Source organism: Notechis scutatus, chromosome 6 (genome assembly GCF_049901735.1).
Source record: "Notechis scutatus isolate UNSWTSFEM ecotype Mainland chromosome 6, rNotScu1.2, whole genome shotgun sequence".
In the NCBI taxonomy this organism is placed as follows: domain Eukaryota; kingdom Metazoa; phylum Chordata; class Lepidosauria; order Squamata; family Elapidae; genus Notechis; species Notechis scutatus.
The window spans coordinates 34301153-34327292 of NC_142014.1; the positions used below are offsets into that span (position 1 = coordinate 34301153).

Genomic DNA, 26140 nt, shown 5'->3' on the forward strand with positions numbered 1-26140 from the left:
AGAGGCACATTTCCCATAGGGAAAATATTTTTTTTAAAAAAACTGTGGCTTGAGCTGGACTGCCGGGCTAGCATTCAGAACTTCTGTGCGCTGAATGGACCCACCCACGCCACCCATAAGTGTGTATCTGCCAGCAGCAGATGTTTGTACAAAATGAGAAGCTTTGCCTACCCTGGCCAGTAGAGCCACATGTCTCATTAGTGCTGAGAGGCTGGGGAGAAGGCATTGCGTGCCTGCCAAAAAGTCTTTCTGACAGCCTCACTTGTAGCAGAGATGAGAATGTCAACTGTCTGTAGCCCCTAATTCTCCTTAAGCATTGCCAAATGAGGAGCAGCACTGGCAGACTCTAAGCCTAAAGCAGAGAGGGAGGGAGAGAGATATCCAATCCAACCTCGTGTGTGGGGGGGGAGGAAAAGATGTGGCTTCTTGTGGGTGCATTTTGGAGAAGTGTCAAGAGAAATGCTAAAAGGGCAATCAGCTTGGGATTTAATTCCAAATGAAATTGGATCTTCAGGGTAAGGAGACATAAAGAACTTTCAGCTGCAGGTTTCAAAAAATCTTATTAACCCATTAGACCAGAGGGAGCAAAAGAGAGAGGGTCCCAATGAGGGTCTTAGCTATTTAATTTAGGAATAATGGAATAACAAAGTTGAAAGGGACTTTGGAGGTCTTCTAGTCCAACCCTCTGCTTAGGCAGGAAAACTGAGGATGCCAAGTCTGAGTGGAGGGCCAGGCAAAGGTGTCAGAATAATCCTTGGAGGGGACCCTATACCAGGGGTCTCCAACCTTAGCAACTTTAAGACTTCTGGACTTCAACTCCCAGAATTCCTCCCAGAATTTTGGGAGTTGAAGTCTACAAGTCTTAAAGTTGCCAAGGTTGGAGACCCCTGCCCTATACCATTTCAGAGGAACGGCTGTCCAGTCTCTTTTTGAAAACCTCCAGTGTTGGAGCATCCAGAACTTCTGGAGACAAGCAGTTCCACTGGTTAATTGTTCTCACTGTCAGGAAATTTCTCCTTAGTTTTAGGTTGCTTCTTCTTTGTTCAGTTTCGATCCATTGCTTCTTTTTTTGCCTTCTTCTGCTTTGGAAAGTACATTGTTCCCCCCCTTCTTTGTGGCAACCCCTCAAAACCCTGTTTTGTGACCTGCCTAGCACACTCTTGGGCAAAGCATATGAGCCATTTCCTCCTTTCAGTGGTCCATAAAAGTACATCTATAGTACATGGATGCAGATAATAAAGTCAAAAAAAGTTCAAATTTTTTACAGAACTATAGATACATTGAGGCTGGGGGTAGCAAGGAGTGGCTGGGAAGGGAGGGACTGGGTGAAATGCCCCTTGACATGAGTGATGTCAAGTTGGCCACACCCACCCAGTCACATGACCACCAAGCCATGCCCACCCAATCACATGACCACCAAGCCATGCCCATCCAGTCACATGACCACCAAGCCACACCCACCAAATAAGCCACGCCTACAGAACCAGTAGTAAAAAAATTTGAATCCCACCACTGGTCATTATCCATTACTGTAATTACAAAAGACCAACATTCTGCTGAATTGAAATGCTGTGGTTACTAACCCATAATTTTGTAATAAATCATTTGTCACTGATAGGACAAAAATATGGTAAGCATGTGTGCTTGTAATATGTGAGACTCTGATAATGCAAACAGTTGTCATTGTTGAGCTGTTATCTGTAGTTTAATATGAGTGCCTTTGGAAAATAGGAATATTAAGTGGAATGTAATGAAATGGCATATTAGTAATTTGCTATTAATCAAAATGTAAATTTATGACATCTCTATAATTGCTAATTACAACCATTTTCAGTATGACTTCTCAGACCAAGACATTTTTGAGTATGCAGTATGATACTCAAGCAAATCTAGTTTTATGCATTTCATTCTGGTCATTGAAATGTGCCAATGATATCACATTGACACTGTATGTTTATTTCAAGGTTTGCAAGGCTGCCAAATTCTGAAAGCAAGAACAACTTGGATTTCTGCAATAGTCCTTTCTGCTAAGAGGGAAATGTAACAGAATTCTAAAAGCTAAAGTAAGTAAATTATAAAATAAGTCTTCCTCTCAATGTATACCTGGTATAATCAAGATGGAATTTCTTTGTGTCTTTTACTTTCTTCCCCACCTCTTCCAGACTCAAGAATCACTATCACAATATGCTTGAATAATTGGAAATCATGAAGATTAGAAAAAGAACTGTCTTCTCTGTCATAGAAATTTTATGGTATACCAGGCCAAATATTTTTCAGTACATGAATTACATTAATTTAATAGTAATTTTATCCAAGATGAATTTTTGTAGGACTGTGCAAAGAACTATAGTAAGATGCATCACAAACTAAATTAGAGAAAATACAGCTATCCTCCTCAAAGAAGCCATGTCTTTTGGAAGACTTCAACTGTGTCCATACATTTAAAAGTTGCAAAGTTTAAGAAACAGTGTTTTTAAAAAGGCTGTCTTCAACTGATTTTGCTAGAAGTCCCAGTGATTCTGTGGGAATGTTTTTTATACATACACAATTGGCCTTTAGTAGTTACCTGAGCCTTCCAAATAACTTGAATGATTTAATGTTCCAGGAAGAAGCTTTTCTCACACTAACATGCTTTATAAAGTACCTATTTCAAATATTTTATGTAGTTCTAAACTTTACTATATGTGGTCTTAATATTTTATTCATTACCATTGTTTTATCTTTGTCAGAAATTTCACCAAATCATTTACAACTATTGGCAGTTTGGACAAAAGATGTGGAACTTCAAAAAGATATGGTGACTAATCCAGAACAGTTAAATTCTTATTCTTTCATAACTTGGGCTCTACACTTAATATCATTTTCACTACTAGCAATAGCCACATGAAGTTGATGAGGCTGAGGATGTGGGTAGACAAGAAAGTCCAAATAGATTATCATCTGCGTGCCTCATTATTGCCTTTCAGAGCTTGTTTCATCTAATAAGGAAAACACATTGAACTTGTTCAAGAAATTGTAAATTTCTGATTGAAGAAACAAATTACATTAGCATTTTTTAAAGGAAGAGTGGCAGTCATACTATTCCTGAAGAAACCTAAATCCAATAGATATTAACATCATAGATTGTTTGCTATTGTAATATATTCTTCCTGAAAACCAGTTTCTAGCATCAAGCTAGAAATAGGAACACTGCGAATTCTAGTCCTGCCTTAGGCAAAAAGCCATTTGGTGACCTTGAGACTATTCCTGAAGAAACCTAAATCCAATAGATATTAACATCATAGATTGTTTGCTATTGTAATATATTCTTCCTGAAAACCAGTTTAGCAATTAAAGCATCAAGCTAGAAATAGGAACACTGGGAATTCTAGTCCTGCCTTAGGCAAAAAGCCATTTGGTGACCTTGAGCCAGTCACTTTCTCTCAACCCTAGGATGAAGGCAATGGCAAACCACAGCTGAAAAACCTTGTTGAGTCAGACATGACTGAATGGAAGGGGGGAAATCTTCATAATCAGAGTACCAACTATTTAAAGCAAATTTGAATACAATTGATTATCTACATAAGATTATAAAATTATTTTTTTTCCTATTAGGTCAGCTTTGAGATCAGAAATTTGATCGTTATGGGAGAGAGAAGGTGGAGCCTCCTCGCTGACGGACCGTAGATCATGACTCTCTGTGGCTATGATCCGTGCTCTTTTGTTGGAGAGCCCCGATCATTACGATTAGGGGCTGAAGCTGCCTTGGAGGGGCAGCGGAGTAAGAGGAAGCCACAAGCCAGGTTGAGGGGAGCCGCATCTCCACCCCGGTCTTGGTCTTTTTTCCCCCAAGATGACTGCAGCGGTGGTTTAAAATGGCCACCCCGAAGAGGAGGACTCAGATGGATTAAGATTTGTGCAGGAGGGAAGAAAGAGGTGGATAACATCTGAACCGGGACAACTGGGCAATACAACTAAACAAAAGTACCCTGGGCTTAAGGTAACATGGAATTTTTAAGAAAAGAAAAGTGAGCGGCGAAATTACAAAGGGACAGGAAAAAAAAAATATTCTTGACAGCTAAGCGGGGCTTCGAACCGGGAAAGGAAGAAGCCGGAACTAAAGATTTAACTAAATTGGACTAAAATATTTTGGCAATAAACAGGCATAAAATAAAGCTGGACTTAAGATTGTCAAAAAATAATAATAATAAAGTTTACAAATTGGAGACTGGACTGTGCTGGAATATTGAGGTTCGAAAAACCCTAAATAAAAAAATAGGGGGAAAAGGTGAAGACTTTGTATAATGGAGAGTGCCACCTTTTGACAAAAACTTGAGCTCAAACAAAAAAGCATCCTGTTTCTGAATGAACTTGTGTGGATATAACATTAAAGAAATATTGAAACAAAGTAAGAATCTTAGAAAGTGAAAGCAGAACCAGAATAAAGAAAAAAGCAAGGAAAGACTGACTGTGGGATTGATTGATCTTTTTGGTATAGACCCTGGGCTGGAATAACTGAGAACTTCAGAAAATTGAAAGAAGAAAGAAGGAAAGTAAAAGTGTTTTGTTGTGGACTTTAACGATCATAAAATACAAGTGTGTGTAATGATGATATCTCTTCGGGAATTAATAATGGAACTTAAAAATAGGAGAGAATTACTACAGGAAAGAGGCGAATCACTTTGTTCTGTGTTAGAAAAAATGGAAATGGCGATTGAAGAACAAGAAGAAAGAGCTTCAGAGGAGGAGGAGTCGACTCAAGGAGAAGACATCTTAAATAGACAATTAACACAAAGAACACTACAAAGAAGTGGGGAAAGAAGGAAGGTTAAAAAGTTGAGGCTTAAGAAGGCAATCAAAAGGGGGAATACCTGTGAAGTTGGGAAAGACAGAAAGACCCAGCAGAAAAGGGGAAAAGATATTAAGAAAGAGAGGGATATAAACTAGAATGAGAAAAGATATGGGGAAAAGAGTGGGAGGAGAAGCAGTAAGAAACAGGTGCATGAAATAAAGAAATACAGAAATAGTAAAATGTTGAAAAGAAATTGTATTTTCAGATAATGGTTGATGAATTAAAAAGGGGATTCTGCAGGGTGACAAGGGGTAATAAGAATATTTCTGCAATTAAAAATATTTAGAAAATAGGGTCATATAGATACTGATAACTCTTATTAAAAATTAAGGGGGGAAAATATGCTGCGGAATCTAAATGAAAAGATGTAATGATTATTATTGTAACTTCTTAAAAATAATTGTTTATTGGGAATCAAGATGAGGGAATAAAGGTATATTTTAATCATTGAGGTGTGACACTCAAAGCAGTAAAAGAGGAGAAACCTATACTTGTGTTTTTTTCTTTAGTGTTAAAACTTGTATTAATCTAGAATTTATAAAAAGAATGTGTAATGGAAAGGGAATATGACAGACTAAAGAACCAACTAAATTAATAAGTTAATATAGACTATTAAAAGCAAGGAGAGACATTGGTAACCTTTATTATTATTATTATTATTATTATTATTATTATTATTATTATTATTATTATTATTATTATTAGGCAAACACATATTGTTTATCTTTATTTTTAAAATAAATATTAAAGGATTATATTTGAAATAATTGAAATGAAACAAAAAGATGTTTCGATTGAGATTAATGAAAGAGGCTAGAATTAATGTGTTTGTTTCTTTCCTTACTGAAAATTTGGAATAAAAAAGGTAATAATAGAATTAAGTATGCATATATGAATGTATAATTGCTATCATATTTGTATGTAAAGGTGATGACCCGGAAATATGTTGTCCACTAAAAAGAGATTCTTGTTTTTAATGTGAAAAACTGAATAAAATTTGTTTAAGAAAAAAAGAAATTTGACCATTATGAATTGACTTTTGATGAGAGGAACAGAGTAAAACTAATCTCTATGTCTTTTGGATATTTAGAAAACACAGCCTATCAAACATGATTTTCTATTTGGCAAACTATCTGAATTGGACTTAGAAGGGTTGTATTAATATATATCTATTACTTAGCCAATTCCAGAAAATAATACTGAGAAATGATTTTTCTGATACTATATAGAAAAAGAGTGCCAAACTCATGGCCCACAGGCCAGATGTGTTACGTGCTGGCCATGCCTACCCCCATTTTAGCAAAGTGGAAAAAAGTTGCAATACATCACGTGATGATAACATGACACCACGAGTTTGACACCCCTAATATAGAAGCTTTCTCTGAGCTTTAATTTATCTTTCAAATCATTTATATATACAGGAGAATGTTGTGAAAGATTATCTAGAGACTTGATCTTCATATAAAGATAAACATGAAATCTTGTTTCAAAATTATTTTAAGAAAAAAATAAAAGAATGTCTGTTAAATATTATAAGTATGTTTTCCTGATATTAGTCTCTCGTAACAATTTTTTCCAACTTCAATACCTCTAGTTATTATTTAGCAAGGGTTAAGGTTTCTTAATAAAATATCAATTCACCATTTGTAAGATCTGTGGACCTTGACACACTCTGGCATTTGAATATTCCAGGACTTCATAAACTTCTTTACTTGTTCTGGAATTTCCTAGTTATTACAGGATAATCATCAGATTTAACCTGCTGCCAACACTGAAATGAATGCATTTTGAGGATATTGACATTGGTGTATTTTATCCTAAGTTTAAATGAAGAATGCATAAAAGGTCAAATGCATGGTAAATTTCCGCAGATAAAGAAGATGAGAAGGAGATACTTAGTCAAGGAACATGATTTTAGAAACCTGTTGCTTAATTTAATTATACCAATAACTAGATCTGTCCCAGAAGGATGTACTTTCTGTTCAGAAAGACTTCCAGAGCTTGGGGTATGAACTTAATAATATGAGCTATAGGCCTAACTTTTCAGAGGTTCTACCAGTATACAAGGAACAAAAAGGGAAAGGCCAGCATGTAGCAGAGTTTAATGTGTGGCTAAAGGAATGAAGGAGTGAAGTAAAAGGGAAGGCTTTGGTTTTATTAGTCATGATGTCTGCAGCTGGTCCAATGAAAAACTATACAAAAGAGATGGTTTGCATCCATAAAAGAAAGAGACTGAGTTACTTGGCATTAAATTCACAGATTTCCTGGATAAACATTTAAACTGAACAGCGGGGACAGAGAATTAATGGATACAGAACACTTCTGTCCCCAGCAACCTAAAATTAATAAGGATACCAGTACATGCAAAATAGATGTTTGTATAGGTAAGATTATCAACCTTGCTGTCAACCAAAACCAAGCATTTAATAGTGAGTGCCATACCATGTGCATTAATCAAACAGGTGGCAAAAAAGTAGAGGCAGGCAGACAAAACACAGATTATGTAGACAGTAAACACAGTGTCAGACATAAAGATCTCAAGTGCCTATACACAAATGCACAAAGTCGGGGAAAAACAGGGTGAACTTGAACTACCGATACATGAAGGTAGATATGATATAGTTGGAATAATAGAAACTTGGTGGGATGAAACCCATGATTGGAACATACTGTTAGAAGGATACAAACTATTCAAAAAAAACAACAGACACCATAAAAGAGAAGGTGGAGTTGCACTGTATGTAAAGGACCACTATATTGCTACAGAAATGCATGAAACCAAAGATGAAAATCTCCTAGAATGCATATGGATCAATATAAAAGAAAAAAAGAATGACATGGCCATAGGTGTATATTATAGGCCACCAAATCAAGCAGAAAAAAATAGATGTCCTTTTTGCCAACCAACTAACAAACATATGCAGGAAACACACAAGAATAGTAATGGGACACTTCAATTATCCTGATATCAATTGGAAAATTAATTCTGCACCAAGTGAGAAATCAAATAAGTTCCTAACCAACCTAGCTGACAACTTTGTTGTCCAAAAGGTAGAGGGTGAAACTAGAGGCACAGTCATACTGGACTTAATTCTTACAAACAGAGAAGAAGTGATAGAGGGAGTTGAAACTGCAGGAACCTTGGGTGAGAGTAACCATGTCATACTAGAATTCAACATAACACAAACACAAGTAACAGAACATAATGACACCAGAGTCTTGGATTTTAAAAGAGCTGATTTCAATAAACTCTGAGAGAACTTGGGAAAGATTCCATGGATGAAAATCCTAAAGGGGAAAACAACTCAAGAATCTTGGGAAACTCTAAAAACTATGATCATAGAAGCCCAGACCAGCACAATACCACTGAGAAAGAAAAACAAGAAATCCAAGAAGAAACCAGCATGGCTGCACAAAGTTCTCTCTGGCAAATTGAAAGAAAAAAACAACAAGTACAAAATATGGAAAGAAGGACATACAACTAAGGCAGAATATCAGCAGATAGCCAGAATCTGCAAAGGCAAAGTCAGGATAGCAAAGACTCAGAAGGATCAAAGACTTGCAACAAAAGTCAAAGATAATAAAAAAAAAGTTTCTTCCAACATATAAATAACAAGAAAAAAATCAAGGAAACAGTTGGTCCACTAAAGAGAGAAGACGGCAAGGAAGTAACAGGCAACAGAGAGAAAGCAGAACTGCTTAACTCATTCTTTGCATCGGTCTTCACGCAAAAAGAAACTATAGCTCAACCCAGCAAAAACATAACTGTAAAAGACAGACCAGAAATAAAAGTTAAAATAAGGAAAAAAAATAGTAAGAGAATACCTGTCTGATCTTGATGAACACAAGTCACCGGGGCCTGATGGATTACATCCCAGAGTTCTAAAGGAGCTGGCAGAAGTCATCTCAGAACCACTGCACCATATCTTTCAAAAATCCTGGAGCACCAGGGAACTACCAGAGGACTGGAAAAGGGCTGATGTGGTTCCCATCTTCACAAAAGGAAAAAAAACACCCAGGAAACTATAGACCAGTCAGCCTAACATCATACCCGGGAAGATACTGGAAAAGATAATTTTAAAAAACTGATCTGCCAACATCTAGAAACAAGTAAAGTAATAACTAGCAGTCAGCATGGGTTTGTTAAAAACAGATCATGCCAAACCAATCTTATTTCATTCTTCAACACAGTGACTAAATTAGTAGACCAGCAAAATACTGTGGACATAATATATTTAGATTTCAGCAAGGCATTCGACAAAGTAGACTACAACCTACTTCTTAGTAAGCTAGAAAAAAGTGGAATAGATAGCACCACCACTAGATGGACTCGCAACTGGCTGACAAACCATACTCAACGAGTAGTCCTTAATGGGTCTAAGTCTACATAGAGGGAAATAAACAGTGGGGTGCCACAAGGTTCCATCTTAAGCCCAGTACTCTTCAATATCTTCATTAATGACTTAAATGAAGGAATAGAAGGGGAACTTACCAAATTTGCAGATGATACTAAACTGGCAGGAATAGCTAACACCCAAGAAGATAGGCTCAAGATCCAGATGGAACTTGACAGACTAGAACCTGGGCTGTATCTAACAAAATGAAATTCAATGTAGAGAAAAGTAAAGTCCTACACTTAGGCAAGAAAAACCAAAAGTACACATATAGACTGGGTGAAACCAGGCTCAATAGCTGTAACTGTGAGAGGGATCTTGGAGTCTTAGTGGACAACCAGCTAAATATGAGCCAGCAGTGTGCACCAGGAGCCAAAAAAGCTAATGCAATCCTAAATTGTATTAACAGAGGGATCCAATCAAGATCAAGGGAAGTACTAATACCACTCTATAAAGCTTTAGTAAGACCACACCTAGAGTACTGCATCCAGTTTTGTTCACCACATTATAAAAACGATGTTGAGACTCTAGAAAAAGTACAGAGAAGAGCAACCAGGATGATTAGGGGACTGGAGACTAAAACATACGAAGAACAGTTACAAGAACTGGGCATGGCTAGTCTAGAGAAGAGAAGGACCAGGGGAGACATGATAGCAGCCTTCCAGTATTTGAGGGGCTGCCACAGAGAGGAAAGGGTCAAGCTATTTTCTAAAGCACCTGTAGGCCAGACAAGGAATAATAGATGGAAACTGAACAAGGAGATAAATTTTCTGACAGTGAGAACAATCAACCAATGGAACAACTTGCCCTCGGAAGTTGTGGAAGCTTCATCTTTTGAGACTTTCAAGAAGAGATTGGACTGCCATTTGTCAGAAATGGTGTAGGGTCTCCGCTTGGGCAGGGGGTTGGATTAGATGACCTACAAGGTCCCTCCAACTCTGATTATCTGTTATTTCTGTTAAATCTTTTTTAAACAAAGGAAGCAGCTAAGCTTCTTGTGCTTGTAAACAAAATAATGGCATGCATATGGAGATATATTTAAAGATCTTTCATTCATTCAAGAAGTATTAATAATTATAATGATGTAATTATGAATGAAACATTCCTTCCAATATTTGTGTTACAGGAAAGCTTAAATCCTCCCTTAACTCCCTTCGTAAACTGTTCTGCCTCATGTCATGCATTCTACCACTAGATCCTGTTCAAATCCCTTTCCACTTCTTTACTTATTAATCATTATTCTCTTTTTCCATTCTACTTCACATTATATGTCCCATGTGAAATCAGTCAGTCCACATTTCATGGGTTCATCTAATCAACTTCCACCTTGTTTCAAAACCAAAAACCAAAACCAAACCAGATTTATGATTTTATAGTATATCTATATTTCATATTTTAAAACAATAGCTAACAAACAACCTTCAATAACAAATCTATTCATGATATGTTGGACATAATATGTAATCAAGAGCATGTTCTGTTTTTTGTTCCTATACAGTTTCAGTAAAGGAAATAATGTATCTGGGTATAAGGTAGATAAATAAACCTTCTTTTAAAAATGAAAGGAAGGAGGGAAAGTTCAACATGAGCATGCACATGTTGGAATTCTGATTTATTTTAAGAGCTGCTATAAAAAAAGAAATGAAATCTTATTAGAATGTGTTTCTCCATAGAGTGTAACAGCCTGGAACTTCAAAGACATTCTCTTGCTATCTCTTCTCTCTATAGCCATGCTACATGTGGATATTTGTGCAGTCTTGTTGATGCAACACTGTCATAACCAATATTAATGGAAGGATTGTCAATAAGCTAATGCATCTTCTGTTGTCATAGTAGCATCCTGCCATTTTAATATCCATTGTTGGAAAAAAATTGCTTTTAATCTTATATTAAAATAAATTCCTGTCATCATTTTATTTCACCATTTGTTATAACAGCTCAGAATACAGTAAATGCATTCATAATTATCTGTGACCCAGTTTCAAGTCATGAGGTTTTAAGAAACTTCAGAAAGAAATGAAATAAGTTAATTGAGATCAATCAAGTGTCATTAACATTTTCATATGCTCTTATGAAAATGTAACATTTTCATATTCTACATAAAATAGAAATATGTAAATAGCACAAGGGCACAGCAAATGTAACTCAAAGTAGCATATTTACTCTGAATTGTAAGAACTGGAATAGACAAAGTTTCTGCATTAATAAACAATGTTCCTGCCCTTTTTCAAAGGTCTGATTTTTTTTCTTAACTATGTTTAAGTTAAAACCATCAGAAATCATTTTTAATTTACTTTTATTGGTTACTGATTAGTTAAAATAAAAGTATCATTGTGTAATTTGGCATTCCAATTGGTAAATGGCTGGAATGCCAAACACCATAATATGAAAATGTCTTGCACTTTCACTGGAGCTTATAGATGAATAACTCCACTGAGAACACCATTTAGTACCTCCCATTCCTATTTTAAGGATTGACAGGGTATCATTTAGAAATAGCTGGTTTGGGTCAGCTCTTCTATTCCTTTTAAAGAATAAGTGGCATACTTGAATCTATATTAGGTTTGTCAAGTTCATGTGTGATTAAGAAAAAGGGACTTCACTAGAAAAATAAGCCCAAAACTTAAAAGGATATATAGAACATGTTGTCTATTCCTTTGTATCCTAACACTAGAAACAAAATGTTTTATTTTCATCTGAGGAATCCTTTGAATGAAACTTTTTACCATCATCAGTATCTGAGTAAGCTAACATTGGAACAATCTCCTTTTCTCTTATTCTAGCCAAGAAAATTGGCTGTGAAACAAGGCTTTATTTATCAATATCATCATCTGAGCAGGTTATCATCCAAACAAACCCAGCTATACCATTATTTGTCAGCCCCTGAAAAAGTCACAATCCAGAGTTTTACCATAATCAACCATTGGGTGATTCACTACCCAAAAAAAAAAAAAAAAAAAAAATTGGCAGCAAAAAAACCCCCACCCAAAACCTAATGCTAGGTTGCATTTACAGAAAGATAGAATCAAGATCACATGAAGTATTAGTACCACTTTATAAAGACTTAGTGGGACCATATCTAGAGTACTGCATCCAGTTTTGGTCACCAAGTTATAAAAAAGGTATAGACACTCTGAAAAGAATGCAGAAAAGAGCAACAAGGATGATTAGGCGGTGGCTAAAATATGAAGAGTGGGAATTGGGTATGTCTAGTTGAATGAAAAGAAAGACTAGGGGTGACATGATATCAGTGATCCAATATTTTGGAGGTTGCCACAAAACAAGAAGGGGTCAACCTGTTTTCTAATGCATCAGAAAGCAAGAGCAGAAACAATGGATAGAAACCAATCAAGGAGAAAAGCAACCTAGAACTAAGGACAAATTTCTGAACAGTGAGAACAACAGTGAGCCTTCAGAAGTGCTGTGTTCTCCACTGGAGGCTTTTAAGAAGAAACTGGAGAGTCACTTGTCTGGAATGGTATAAGGTGTTCTTGAACTAGAAGACCTCCAAGACCTTCCTTCCAGCTTTGTTATTCTATTTGGTTTGGTTCAAGTCATTGTCATGATGAGAAGTTAATATTTATGTTGATATTATTATGGATGAATTGAAATATTATTGCTTCCTGAACTGAAAGTCCTTGGTTTGCTTGGCATTGGGTTACCTTAGTTTTAAAAATCAGCCCTACTTTAGGCAGAGGTATAAATATTGTCATGAGTTTTCAATCGATTTTGGGATCTCTACAATGAAAAAGACACAAGAAAATACACCAAGTGCTCAGTATACACCAAAGTTCCAAATAGGAATATTCTGCAAGTTGTTCCTATTTTGAGCTTTAGTGTATACATTCTGCAAGTTTGATTTTATGCAACTGTGAAAAGTGTACAGCTTAAAATCAAACTGATCAATAACTGAATTATAAAACTTAATTCTGCAGAAAGAATTATAAGACCTTTATTTCTATGCCTCCAGAGAAGGCAAAATAAAACCATCCATAGAAACTAAAGCAATCTCTACCTTCCAGCAGAGTGGCCTCAAGCAACCCCAATTAGAAGGCTGAGACAGGCTGAATTGACAGAATTAAGGATTAAATCAATAAACACAAAGCCACACAGTATTTACATTCCCCACCTTTCCACAAGGCTAGCCTTGACCCTGTCCACCACCAAGGAAACCAAATAGGGACAATTAGAGTACAGAATCTAATCAAATCAAATAACCCCACCAGGCATTTCAATCTCAAAGATCAAAAAGGGTATAAAAATCACTTTATTCCCCTTTCCAGGCTGTCATCTGTCCCAGAACCAATGCTGAGTCACTTTGCTTCTGAGTCCTAAATAAATGGAGACCAATTTATCTGCAGCCTGCCTCCAAATTCATTGGCTCCTGCGTCTTTCTCCCAGTTTGAAATCACACTAGATTTTACTTCCAACAGTTCCTATAAAGTTTATTCCTAAACCTAAACAAGCAAACAAACGAATACATCAGCCACGGTTTTTAATGGGCTTTTACAAACCATAAAGACATAAAGAATAGATTTTCAAACATTCAAATCAAGGAATTAGGCTTTTAATACTATTTGTCAGTTTAACTAGCTTACAATTAAAGGTCCTAAAGTTGAAATGTCTTTCATGATTTTCTAAAATTACATTTTCACAAAATGATCCATTGTGTGCTTGACATTCAAATGGCATTGTTACTAATCATATTTGTATATTCACTAAGGAAGCTTTAGTCTTACATCTGATCAAAAATGATGAGGAAAATGATGTCTGGGAGAAATCATTCTTGTCAGCCTGGGAGTTGGATAATTCAGATGCAATAAGCATCAGGGGAATAATTTATCTTTGAAGTGACAATGTGCAGGAAATGAATTAGTGATTTGCTACATATTTTACTTTGTTCCAAGATTATAAGAGGAAGCCATGATTATTATGACTGGTTGGTAATGAGGCTCATTTTTTTCATTTCCTTTTTTCATTGATTAACAATAGAAAAATTATATGACTTTTTTATTCATAATTTCAGAATTTTTAAAGCAATAGAATCCCTTGCATCACATCTTGCAACATATTTCAAAGATTTAAGAATTTAATATGAAGAATAAAGCTTCAGAAGCTTAATTAGAATTCAAAAATATCTTTTTCCACATTAGCAACACTAGATCAAAAAAGTCAACCTAAAATTAATGTAAAAAATCTACTCCCAAGATTTTCTTGAAGAATAGAAAAGTATTTTTAGAATAGAGTAGAATTGCAATCTGGTCACTAAATTTAACATTATGTTTAAATAATAAACATTATTATTAAACATGAAACTCAGTCGACTGAACATTTAAAAATGTATCACAAATATTATTGACTGGCACTGATGGTTGATACGGGTTGCCACCAGCATCGTAGATATCTTAAAATGTATGATGTTCCAAGTAGAACAGATTTTTGCAGTTCCACTGGTGTTATTGCAGGAAACTGTAATTTCCTGATGTATTTTGTAAAATTCTTGGACATCATCATCATCATCATTGTTGTTATTATTATTATTATTATTATCTGCTCTGTATCCTGCTACTGTGCATTTATACATAGTATAAAAGTACTAAAAACTTTTATCTTCAGTCTTCAAAACTTGCCCTACAGCACTTGTAGTATTAAACTAGAATTTATTTAAACTGTGTTGAACTTTTTTTTAAAAAAATGAAACAAAATATAAAAGAAATAATTCAAAGAACACTCTTAAGCAAATCTCCTAGAATATTTTACTGCTAAGAAAATTTCCAGACTGAGTGCCAGTGCAGAGAATATTCAAGATTCATTTATCATCCCCACCAAAAGCATGTGTCAGGGTAACAAGCCCAAAGCAATCAAAACTCTGAGGGCTGGAGTTTCCTTAAAGTATGCATTTATTAGAAATGTCATATTGGCACAGCTGGTGAAAACCTGACTCTGAAAGACCCAAGGTTTTCCCCGCCCAAACTAAAACCCAAAGTCCTGACCCCTAAGTCACACATCCATCACATGGTCCAATCAGGTCCTAGTCCCAACTCCAATTGGTTTCCATCCACGCCTTCCCAGCATCTGGTGAGAATGTCTTTGGTTCCCAGGAGAAAAAAATACATTTTGGCTACACAACCCCAGCTTAATCTATCTCCCCCACTCCCATTCCCACAGCTTCACTGGCCTTGCTCTAGGCAGCTCTGAAGATGCTCCAATATGGCTTCATGGCTGTCAGGATGAACATTAGGAAAAAATGGGGCAAATTGAGATAACTTTTTTATGAATGAGAAAAAAAAATCCCACATGTCAGGCAGCTCTTGTGTTATTTGTAGTTATAACTTATCTGGAAGGCACCACATTTAGAAAGGTTATTCTGTTAGAATTACTCCCATCAAAGGAGACTCTTATCTTTTCAATAAAAAAATATGTTAGAAAACAAGGTGACATTTTCATTACAAAGTGTTTGCTTTTGCTTTTCCGAGCAATCCTCAAAATGGTCAAAGATACACTGGGGGTCTCATGTTCTTCGGCAGACATTAAAATGTCTTTCCAATTCTTGTTGAGACATTATTGATTTCATATAACCAGCAGGTGAGAAACTCTCCTGGGAAATACTGCTGGGTAATTGCTGTGATGTGATGACATAGCAACAAATAACACAAGAGACAAAAATTGTTTGACCATAATCAATATACTACATTTCTCCATGCTGAAAGTAATGAAATATGAAGATAAATAACAGTAGATATTAAATAGGAATTCTTCAAAAGACCATGGATTCCAGATATTTCATCTCTACTTAATTTCATGTGATTTGAGCACAATTATTAGTGTGCCTCCTTTATGTATATTTACATACATCTACATACATTAACAGAGGGATACAATTGAGATCAAGTGAGGTACTAATACCACTCTATAAAACCTTAGTAGGACCACAGCTAGAGTATTGCATCCAGTTTTAGTCACCATATTATAAAAAAGATTTTGAGACTCTAGAAAAAGTACGGAGAAGAGTAACCAGGATGATTAGGGGACTGGAGACTAAAAGATATGAAGAACGGTTACAGGAACTGGACATGGCTAGTCTAGTGAAGAGAAGGACCAGGGAAGACATGATAGCAGTGTTCCAATATTTGAGGGGCTGCCACACAGAGGAAGGGGTCAATCTATTTTCTAAAGCAGTGGTCGCCAACTGGTGGGCCACAGCCCACTGGTGGTCCGTGAGAAAATTTTGGTGGGCTGCAGAGAAATGTCTCCCCAAAGCAATGAATCCAGGCTGCATCCTGGATTATGGCCTGCCCACACGCTGGCCCCCATCTTTTGGCCAAGTGTTTCAGTGTGTTTTTGTGGATCACACACTGAGACATAATGGAGACCTAGATGAACAGACCTATGGAACAGCTGTCCTGCCCTACATAAGAGGTACTACAGACAAAATTAGTAAGGTACTACACAGACATCACATCAAGACTGCCTTCAGAACAGACAGAAAAATAGCAGCCACCCTTAGAAACCCTAAAGATAAAATTGACCTGGAAAACCAAGGCATATACAAAGTCCCCTGTGCATCATGCCCGGCCACATACATTGGACAGACCAATAGAAGAATAAGTACCCACCTGGATGAACACAAAAATGCTGTAAAAAAGCTGGAACACACTTCCTCACTAGACCAACACATGGAAGCCACAGGTCATAGCATCAACTTCAATGGCACCAAAACCCTAGCCACTATAGAAAACCCCAGCCACAGAATTATCAGAGAAGCCATAGAGATTGAAAAAAGACCTGAAAGCATGAATAGAAGAGATGATTCCACCAAACTGTCAATTATTTGGAAGCCTGCACTCACAAACAAACAAAATCTCCACACCACTAGCCAGGCAAACACCTGGGCACAAACAGATCCCCCTGATACCTCCAGCTCAAACAAACCCCAATCAGGCACCGAGATGAAACCTAGCTTCCTAACAAATTATAGCCGTCCATTTACTCGGAGCCAAGCTGCACTAAAAGCCTCCAATACAGGAACACAATGTTGCCAGCCAATCAAGACACAAAAAAAGCCACAAAACAGACAGAAGATATTAGAAACACCAATCAAGCAGAACACAGCAAGCTCCAAGACCATTAAACACAGACCAAGACTCCCAACCAATCAGGATGAAGAAAAAAACCATTCTGGTACAGCAGTAGGTTAGCCCCAAATTTAAAACTGAAACAACTGTAAAAGTCTGATTCTCAGATGAACACTATACAGAAGCCTGATGATGGCAGATGAGATTCTGCCGAAACGTTGCTACAACTTTAAGAGCACAACTATAATGACGTGGGAAAATACCCGAACAAAGCTGATTACCATATATATATGGTAATCAAAACCCGAACACACCTAGACCTACATACATGTACCCGTGAAAATCTACATATATATGTATATGTATATGTATATGTATATGTATATGTATGCATATGCTTATTTAATTATAACTGTGGCTGCCTGGAGTTGGGGGAGGGAAGGAGGGCTGGGCTGCTTCCATCCCTCCTCCCACCTGCACCTTGCAAAGAGACAGAAGACCAAGGGTGGTCTGAGCTGAGGGGTCTCAGAGCAACTGCCAGTGGGAGAAGCAGAGGCAGAAAGGGGGCTTTGCTCTCCTTGGGGGGCAGCACCCCTCAGCTGCCCCTCCAGGGGCTTCTCAGTAGGCAGCTGCCTGCAGAAGGACTGCCACCCTCAGTGATTAATTGGGGGAGGGGAGAAGGAGAATGTGGGGGCTCCAGGATGGGGATGCCAGGGCTCTTCCAGCCTCACCTGGAAGCAGGCAAGGAAAGGGGGAAGGTTGACACCTTCATGCCCCTCCAAGAGGAGAGTTGCTTTCCTCCATCAGCCCTCCATCAACCGCTTCTGCTGGAGGGGAGCTGGGCACCGTTTCCTCCCCGCCCAATGGCTGCACCCTCAGTGGGAGAGAAACCCACCCTGGAGCCCAGCAGTGGCCAATCTGCTGCTCCCAAGTGCCGCTTCCCTGCTGCCCACTTCGCAGAGCCCACGGTGGGATGAGATAGGTTCCCCTTCCAGCCAAACTATCGGATGCTCCTTGAGAGAGACGAGAGAAGCAGCCGGAGTCACTCTCATCTCTCAAGAACCCAGCTGAAGCTGCAGAGACAACAGTTTGCAGGGGGCCTATTTTGCATATCCAGAGCTAGGGTTGACTCCAGCTGCTTCTCTATGCTGCACTACAGATGCAACAGGACATGAGGGGCTGCCTTGGTGCCACCAGCTGCCGCAAATATACTGCGGCAAAGGGAGATGCAAATGTGAGTACTGCTTCTTCCAGCCACTGCTGCTTCAGCCCGCTTGCGCCGCATTCTCCTCCCCCCACAACAGCACTATTACCTCATTCCAGCCACCATGGGCCAGCCCCATATTTCAGAGCTGTAGTCATCTCGATGGAGGAACTGCTCCAGGATGGCCAAACAGCCAGTCCTGTGACTACTACAGCTCTGGAATATGGGACCAATTTTCCCACCAACATTAGCAGCCACCCCAGGGTGGATTTCCCTCCCCTGCCATTGGTCTTACCTTCCAGTTCTAGCTCACGTGACTCTCTACTCAGTCTCAAGGTTTGTGCTTAGCTGAAGGGTGGGGGTCAATGGGTGGGTGGGTCATGTGAGTGGAGCAGCCTTATTTTCCCACGCAGCCCAGATTAATTGCTTTTGGGCACCATTTCTCTGCCATTTCTCTGCAGACCACCAAAATTTTGCCACAGTCCACCAGTGGGCCACAGCCCACTGTTTGGCAACTGCTGACCTAAAGGACACCTTACATTATATTAGAGCTGATAGGGGTTTTTGTTGTTGTTGTTATGATTGTTGTTGATTGTAATCTGATAGTAGCTGGGTCTTAGAAAACAAGAAAGGGATTGAATATTTGTAAAAAGTGGCAAATACTTAGACAGCTGCTGTAAAGGAAAAACTGACTATTTCAATAAGGGCTGTCATGCCCCCATCAGAGTCTGAATCTGCGGGGGAAGATGAGCTCCAGCTCAATAAATGCCAGACATGGAGAGGGCAGCTCCTTTGGCCTTGGAGGAAACTGGAGAAGGGCAGAGTCAGTTCAGGCAAGGCTTTTTTGAAGTAGTGTTGGAAAAATTATCCTTCTGGGTTCAGTTCCAAGTGGGGAAAAAGACACTGGAAACATGGAGGCTGTTTGGAAAGATGGCTTAATGGTGGACAGGATCACATGCCTTGGATGAAGAAAGAAGGAAAAAGGGCTGAGATGCTGAGAGACCCTTAGTTTTGTAATCTCTGTTGGGCCCCACCTTAGTGTTTCCATTCCTATGTAAGAAATGTATCCCACTGGCTGTCAGACTCCCAGAGGTGGGGATCTTAATTAACTTTGTAGGCTTTGTCTGGACTACATGTCTTCAACTGAGTGTTAGCTGATACAATCTTCTCAGGCGGGGTGGTGAGATGGATAGAAGCCTTTATTATGTAGAACAGGGGTCCCCAACCACCGGTCCGTGGACCGGTACCGGTCCGTGGAACATTTCCTACCGGGCTGCCGGTTTGCTGGGCGCCGCCATCTTGTTTGATGAGAAAGTGCTTCCGGGTGAGCTTTTCCGATTGGAAAGCGGCGTTTGGGTCCTGAAGGAATCCTCGCGCCTTAGTTTCATCTTTCAGCACCCAAGGCAAGGCAAGCCGAGCAACCATCCCAAGCCGTCCCGAAGCGAAGCCCATCGACAAAGGTACAAAGGAGGAGTTGAAGGTGGCGGGGAGAAGCGGGGGATGTCTGGCTGGCCGTCGCCGTCGCCTTGCCTTGTCATGCGTGCTGATGCTGGTACCGGGCCGCGGATCATTTTGTGATGCTGGTACCGGGCCGCGGCACAAAAAAGTTTGGGGGCCACTGATGTAGAAGACTCTGGCCTAGGCCTTAATGGCCCATTAGCAAGGGGTGGGGGACTAAGTTTCTGCTTCTGAGTTTCTACTCTTTTTAGGGGAAATATTCTGCCTTTTTAATATTTCCTAGGATATTTCATTTTTCTAGGAGAGGGGTGGGTGCTAACTTCCTACAATCCCTCTTTTTTTCCCAAAAAAGTGAGTGTTTTGACAAAAGTTTAAAAGGTGATCAGATCAGGGAGGCTTGATAGGTGCTTTTAATTTTTCTGATGCAAAGGGGCAGGCATTGAAAAAGAGGCAATAATGGCTCCAAAAGCTTTCAACCATGAAGGTCTAGCATCTTGGGAACAGTTCTGGAATTTTTTTTAACAGTATCCAATTTTTCATGTCAATTACTTTTCAGATGTTTTGATGTACTTTTTGTGAGCTTACAGTCAGGTTGTAAGCACAAGCCCCTACATTCTTCACAGCCTTTAATTACAGGCTGCCCATTTCCAAGGTTATGGTTACTACCTGCTTAGCTCTTAGCTTCCACGATTTGTGAGGCCAAATTGAGGTTAGCCAGTGTGCAATCCAGGCTATTTAGTATTTTTAAAATCACACACAATGAACCCTGGGACTTCTACTCATGAGACCACCAGTGCAACATATCCTGCTTTACTGGGCAACTGGGCAGCATCATTTGTGAGTGACAGTCAGGACTTGGGGTTTGGAGATCTCTTTTCTGCTATATCTTCAACTGAGGGAATTGCCTGACAGGATGCCCTCTCCTCCATTACTAGGGACATTTGCTTGGGCCCTAATGCCACAGAGCAGCAAAACAAAAAACAAAACAAAAAACACATTTTTAAAAAAAGGAAGCTAGGAGCAGCTTTGTGCGGAGGTAGGTGAAGGGGATAACCTCTGTCTAATTCTGAATGGTGTGCCACTGTGTGTGTGTTTGTGTATGCAGCTACTTTTACAATACAGACAACACAAACATGCTGGACAATTTTCCCTCCCACCAGACAGAAGTACAAGGTGTGCATAACTTGCTGGGCCAGCCACTCTCAAATACAATCCTTACATGAGTACGTCAAACAGGCTACAATATAAATGATACAAGAAAGAAAACATTACAATGGATTTCACATTACAATGAATTTCAAATTACAATGAATTTCCACACACACACACACACACACACACCATAATCTTTCTAGCTGTCTTCTGGGGTTTGAAAAGAGTCTTGTAGTCTTTTACTGGTCCATCTCAGGGTCCTTTCCTTCATGTCTCTGGGTGGCATAGGCTTGGCCTGGTGGTACGGGTGGTCAGTCAGGCTTAGGAAGGTCTGCCCCCCTCTGGTTTGCTTTAATGACTTTCAGTGGAGGCTGGATCCAAACCCTGGCTGGTTCCAATGGATGGAATGTCTCTAGGGAGCAGCATCTTGTTTCCACATGTGGCAGGGCTGAAAGACAAAGAACAAGGGTCCCCTTCCCCCCTTCACTGGTAATTCTACCAGGAAAGGCTTTCTAAAAGGATTAGAGATTTGGGGGGAGGGGTAGATAGCTTGCAGGCATGATTTGGGGAGGAAGAAAAATAACGCATCAGTATTGCAGTTACTAAACAGATAAATCAGTTTCAACAAAATGGAGACACAACAGATGAGAAAGGAAAAAAATCTCGATTCACATGCTTCAGGAAAAAGATGATCAGGTAAAATCATTTAAACACACAGTAAATGCAAGGATGAAACTAAGTTAAAGTAAAAGTAGCAAATGGGGGAAAATCTTTTACTCAAACTTCCTCAAACCCCCAAATAAATTACCCAGACCTAATCCACATATCAAAGGAGAAGGTCTGTAAAAGCAAATAGAGTTAATTGAAATGATCTTCCAGTGGAACTGCATATTCACAAAAATAAATATTATAGATGATGTGTATCTACACACATCCACGCCTCTCAAATGTCACCCTAAAATAATGTTACTGTATCTCATTCTCTGCAACTGTCCCCAAGGCAAACCTCATTGCTTTTGGAAATAAATACTTCCCCTTTCCTTGCAGCTGTGTGCGTGTCATTTTTATTTATTCTTGCGCAACCCTGGCTCAAGTTGAAACCCAAAATTATTCTTCTAACAGACATTGGACTGAAATAGCTCCTTATTATTATTGATTTAATCTTCAATTCCATTCACAGTCTGGAACTGATAAAAACTTAACTTAGTTCAAATCCTAACCATAGACCTAAGAGCTGTTAAGGTAACATATGAGTATATAGGTATTATTACTATTATTATTGTTTATTATTATTATTATCGTTTTTATTCATTAAACATGAAACTCGGTCAACTGAACTTTTAAAAATGTATCACAAATATCATTGACTGGCACTGATGGTTGATACAGGTTGCTGCCAGCATCCTAAGTATCAACCAAGTATCTTCTCAAAATGTACGATGTTCTGAGTAGCACAGTTTTTTGCAGTTCCGCTGCTATTATTGCAGGAAGCTGCAATTTCTTGATGTATTTTGTAAAATTCTTGGACATGGTACCAAGTATCTCGATGACAATGGGTATCATCACTGTTACATGTTTCATCTATAATTGCATAGTTTTGATGGCCTGGTCGCAATATTTCGTGTTTTTTTTCCCAGTTGTTTTTTTCGACACTGGCATCTCCTAGTAAAGCAATATCAATAAATTGTATGCTTTGTTTTCAACAACTGCGATATCTGGCATTTTGTGTTCCAAATGATGATACGTCAGTGTTTGAAAGTCCCACAAGAACTTCACCTTCTCATTTTTGACAACTTTTTCCACTTTATGTTCCCATGATATTTCGGATACAGGTAAGTCGTATTTTTTACATAATGACCAGTAAGCTAATTCAGCTTACTTCAGCTCAGTCTTTGTAAACAGCAATGGTTCATGCCTGACATTTCCTAGTCATACCACAACTAACTGCAATGATCTACTACATATTGACTTTACAGAAGATAATGTAGAAAAGGCACTATGTAACCTAAAACCATCCCTATCTATTGGCCCCGATAGATTATGTGCATACCTTAAAAAAGCTTTCCTCTTCCATAGCGGAACCCCTAAGCATTATATATGAGATATATAGACAATACTCACATAACCCAACACAGTTCTAGGCTGCATAAACAGAAGTGTTAATACCACTTTCTAATACCTTAGTAAGGCCACACTTGAAATACTGCATCCAGTTTTGGTCACCACAAAGTAAAAAAGATGTTGAGGCTCTAGAAAGAGTGCAGAGAAGAACATCAAAGATGATTAGGAGATGGGAGGCTAAAACATATAAAGAACAGTTGCTGGAATTGGGTATATCTATTCTTAGAGTCACATGCGGCCCTCTACTGCGGCTCCCTGTCAACTGATCCCATCACTGGCTGGCCTCTCCCCTCCCCTCCTAGTCACTCCTCGCCTAGCCTGACAAGGTAAGGGTGACAGCGGGGGATGGAGACTTGCTCTATATTCTAGAGCAGGAGTGAAGCTGCCCTGTACTTGCATTTGCATGACAACAGCATTCTGCCTTTGTCGCGGTACATTTCCACTCAAGGCAGTCCTCACCTCCCATTGATTCAGACTCAAAGCTGTTGCCGCTTCCATGGCCTGCCCGCTGATCTCACAATGCCTTTTGCAGCACCATTAAACTTAGTGCACTTCACATGGGGGTGTCCCCTCCTCCTCCTGGAGCCCATTACGACATGGAGCCATAATGCTACCCTGCCCCACTCACCCCTGGCAACAGTATCAGCTTCAGCCAGCTAGATATGAGGTGCCGGAAAATCAGAATCAGAGAGATAGAGACAGAGAAAGACAGAGAAAGACAGACAGAGAGAGAGAGAGAGACAGAGACAGAGACAGAGACAGAGACAGAGAGACAGAGACAGAGACAGAGACAGAGACAGAAAAAGAGAGAGGCAAAGAGACACAGAGACAGAGAACAAGAGAGACACACACAGAGAGAGAGAGAGAGAGAGAGACAGACAGACAGAGGGAGGGAGGGAGAGAGAGAGTGATGAGAGAGAGAGAGAGAGAATGATAGAGGCAGAGAGGGAGGGAGACCTAGAGAGAGAGAAAGAGAGGTGAACAACATTTTTACAGAACTATAGATATGTTGAGGTCTTTGAGGTGAGCGGCCGGGAGTATTGTTGTTGTTGTTGTTATCTCCAAACTTATCAAATACATTCTCCTTCCACTGTAGAAATAATTCCATAGTGGTTGTAATTTTGGAATACTTATATCAGCTTCTCCCAAAATCAGAACTCTGAGGCAGGTAGATTTCTCAAAGAGCTATTTTATTGGATACACCATATCAGTACAGATAGTGAAAACCAAATATAAAAGTTCCCGTGTTTTTTCCCCTCATTAAAAGTGCAAATATTTCCCTCCCCAAATGTCACCAGTCACATTGTCCAATGAAAATAGCTAGCAGGCTGTTTGGTCACTTCTCTCCTTCAACTGTCACCTGTTGAGATGACTTTGGTTCCCCCAGAAAAACTTTTTTTTTTTTTTACTGTTAGCCAGTCTATCTACTTCCCTCTCCTTTCCCTCTCTCATAGTTCCTGGCAACTATGAGACAGCAAAAGATGGCTTCAGCCAGGTTTGCTTCAGAGTTGACAGCTTATATGTATATTCTTTTACATAGTTAACAGCTTAGTAGTTTCCTGTTGTAATCAGTGAAGGCCAGATGTTTTCATATGACCTCAGTAATCACGTACTGACATTAATAATGTAGGATTCATTAACTAAATTATTAATTAAATTATCAGCTAAAGAAATAAAGAAATCACTATTTTTTGAAGAAATGCAATGCTACTTAAATAGCTATTTTAGTAAATACTAAAATATGTGTTTGAAAAAAAATCCATTTCAGTATTTATATTGTTTTAATCTGAGGTTTGGTGGCATCAAATAATCTTAGTCTCATCTGATTTTTTTTACTAACCTAATCTCCTTTAACATAATAAACATTAAAAAGATTATCAAATCTGTTAATTCTTTTGGCAATTGCTGTTAAAATTGTACCTCAATATGATTTCCTCAAAGATAAAATAGACCAATAATAAACAACTAAAATGAGAAAAAGGATTATCTTAATTACAGAAAATTATAGAAAAGTGGTTTTCTTAATTATGGAAGAGTGGTTAAACAATTAAACAAATGGAAGTAATTGGATTACAAATGATTTCCAACAGCTCTTGCAATCTAAACTCTAATTAAATTGTCATACTTGCAATTTAAGAAATGGAAGAGTTAAATTAAAACTCTTCAAGAATATTAAAAAAGCAGATATCTGCACGTTTACTCCAAAATTGCAGTAAATTTTCTTTTACCATCTACTTCTGTTTCTTAAAACACTAAATTAATGCAGTGTGTTTACTTTGGGATATCTCAGTAGAACCTTTTGAATAATACTTTTTGATGAGAAATCCATGAGGATTGACCAAGAAGCTTTTAGTTTCAAACAGCCTATTTACATCCATTAAACAGCATTACATTGCCTAAAATCATCTCTTTTTGTGATGTGACGTGTGTATTAAACTCAATTTCATTGAAGGCCACATCAGGGTTGTGTTTGACCTCAGGGGGCAGCAGGTGGGCATGGCCAGGGGCGTGGCCAGTTCAATGTCACTCATGTCACAGGTGCCTGTGGTGGCCTGAGCACTCGCCAGCAAAAACAGAGCATAGGAGGGCCACATGCTGCCCTTCCAAGCTCTATTTTTGCTGTCAGGGGGTTGCAGGAGATCGTCATGTGGCCCTCCAAAGGTGTTTTCATTTGCAGAGGGTTGCAGAAGGCTATTGTGCAGCCATCCCTTGCTCCATTTTCACTGGCAGAGGCACCACAGGTCCATCCTTTGCTGTTTCCAGGGCAGCCCCACAGGCCAGCTCTAAGCAACCCAGGGGCCAGATCAGGCCTGTGGGCCTTGAGTTTAACACCTCTCATCTAGTGATAAAGATATCTGTATTAAAAAACATAGTTGGCTACATATGCTTCTATTTTTATGTTGAG

General features: G+C 38.7%; 1 long non-coding RNA gene across 1 annotated transcript; it reads left to right on the forward strand.

Annotated features, from left to right (window-relative positions):
* The first annotated feature begins 1967 nt into the window (after window positions 1–1967).
* Window positions 1968–3715, forward strand: LOC148130165 (uncharacterized). Its single transcript, XR_015750210.1, has 3 exons — window positions 1968–2063; window positions 2730–2797; window positions 3595–3715. It is a non-coding gene; the product is annotated as an uncharacterized LOC148130165 (long non-coding RNA).
* Window positions 3716–26140: the final 22425 nt, after the last annotated feature.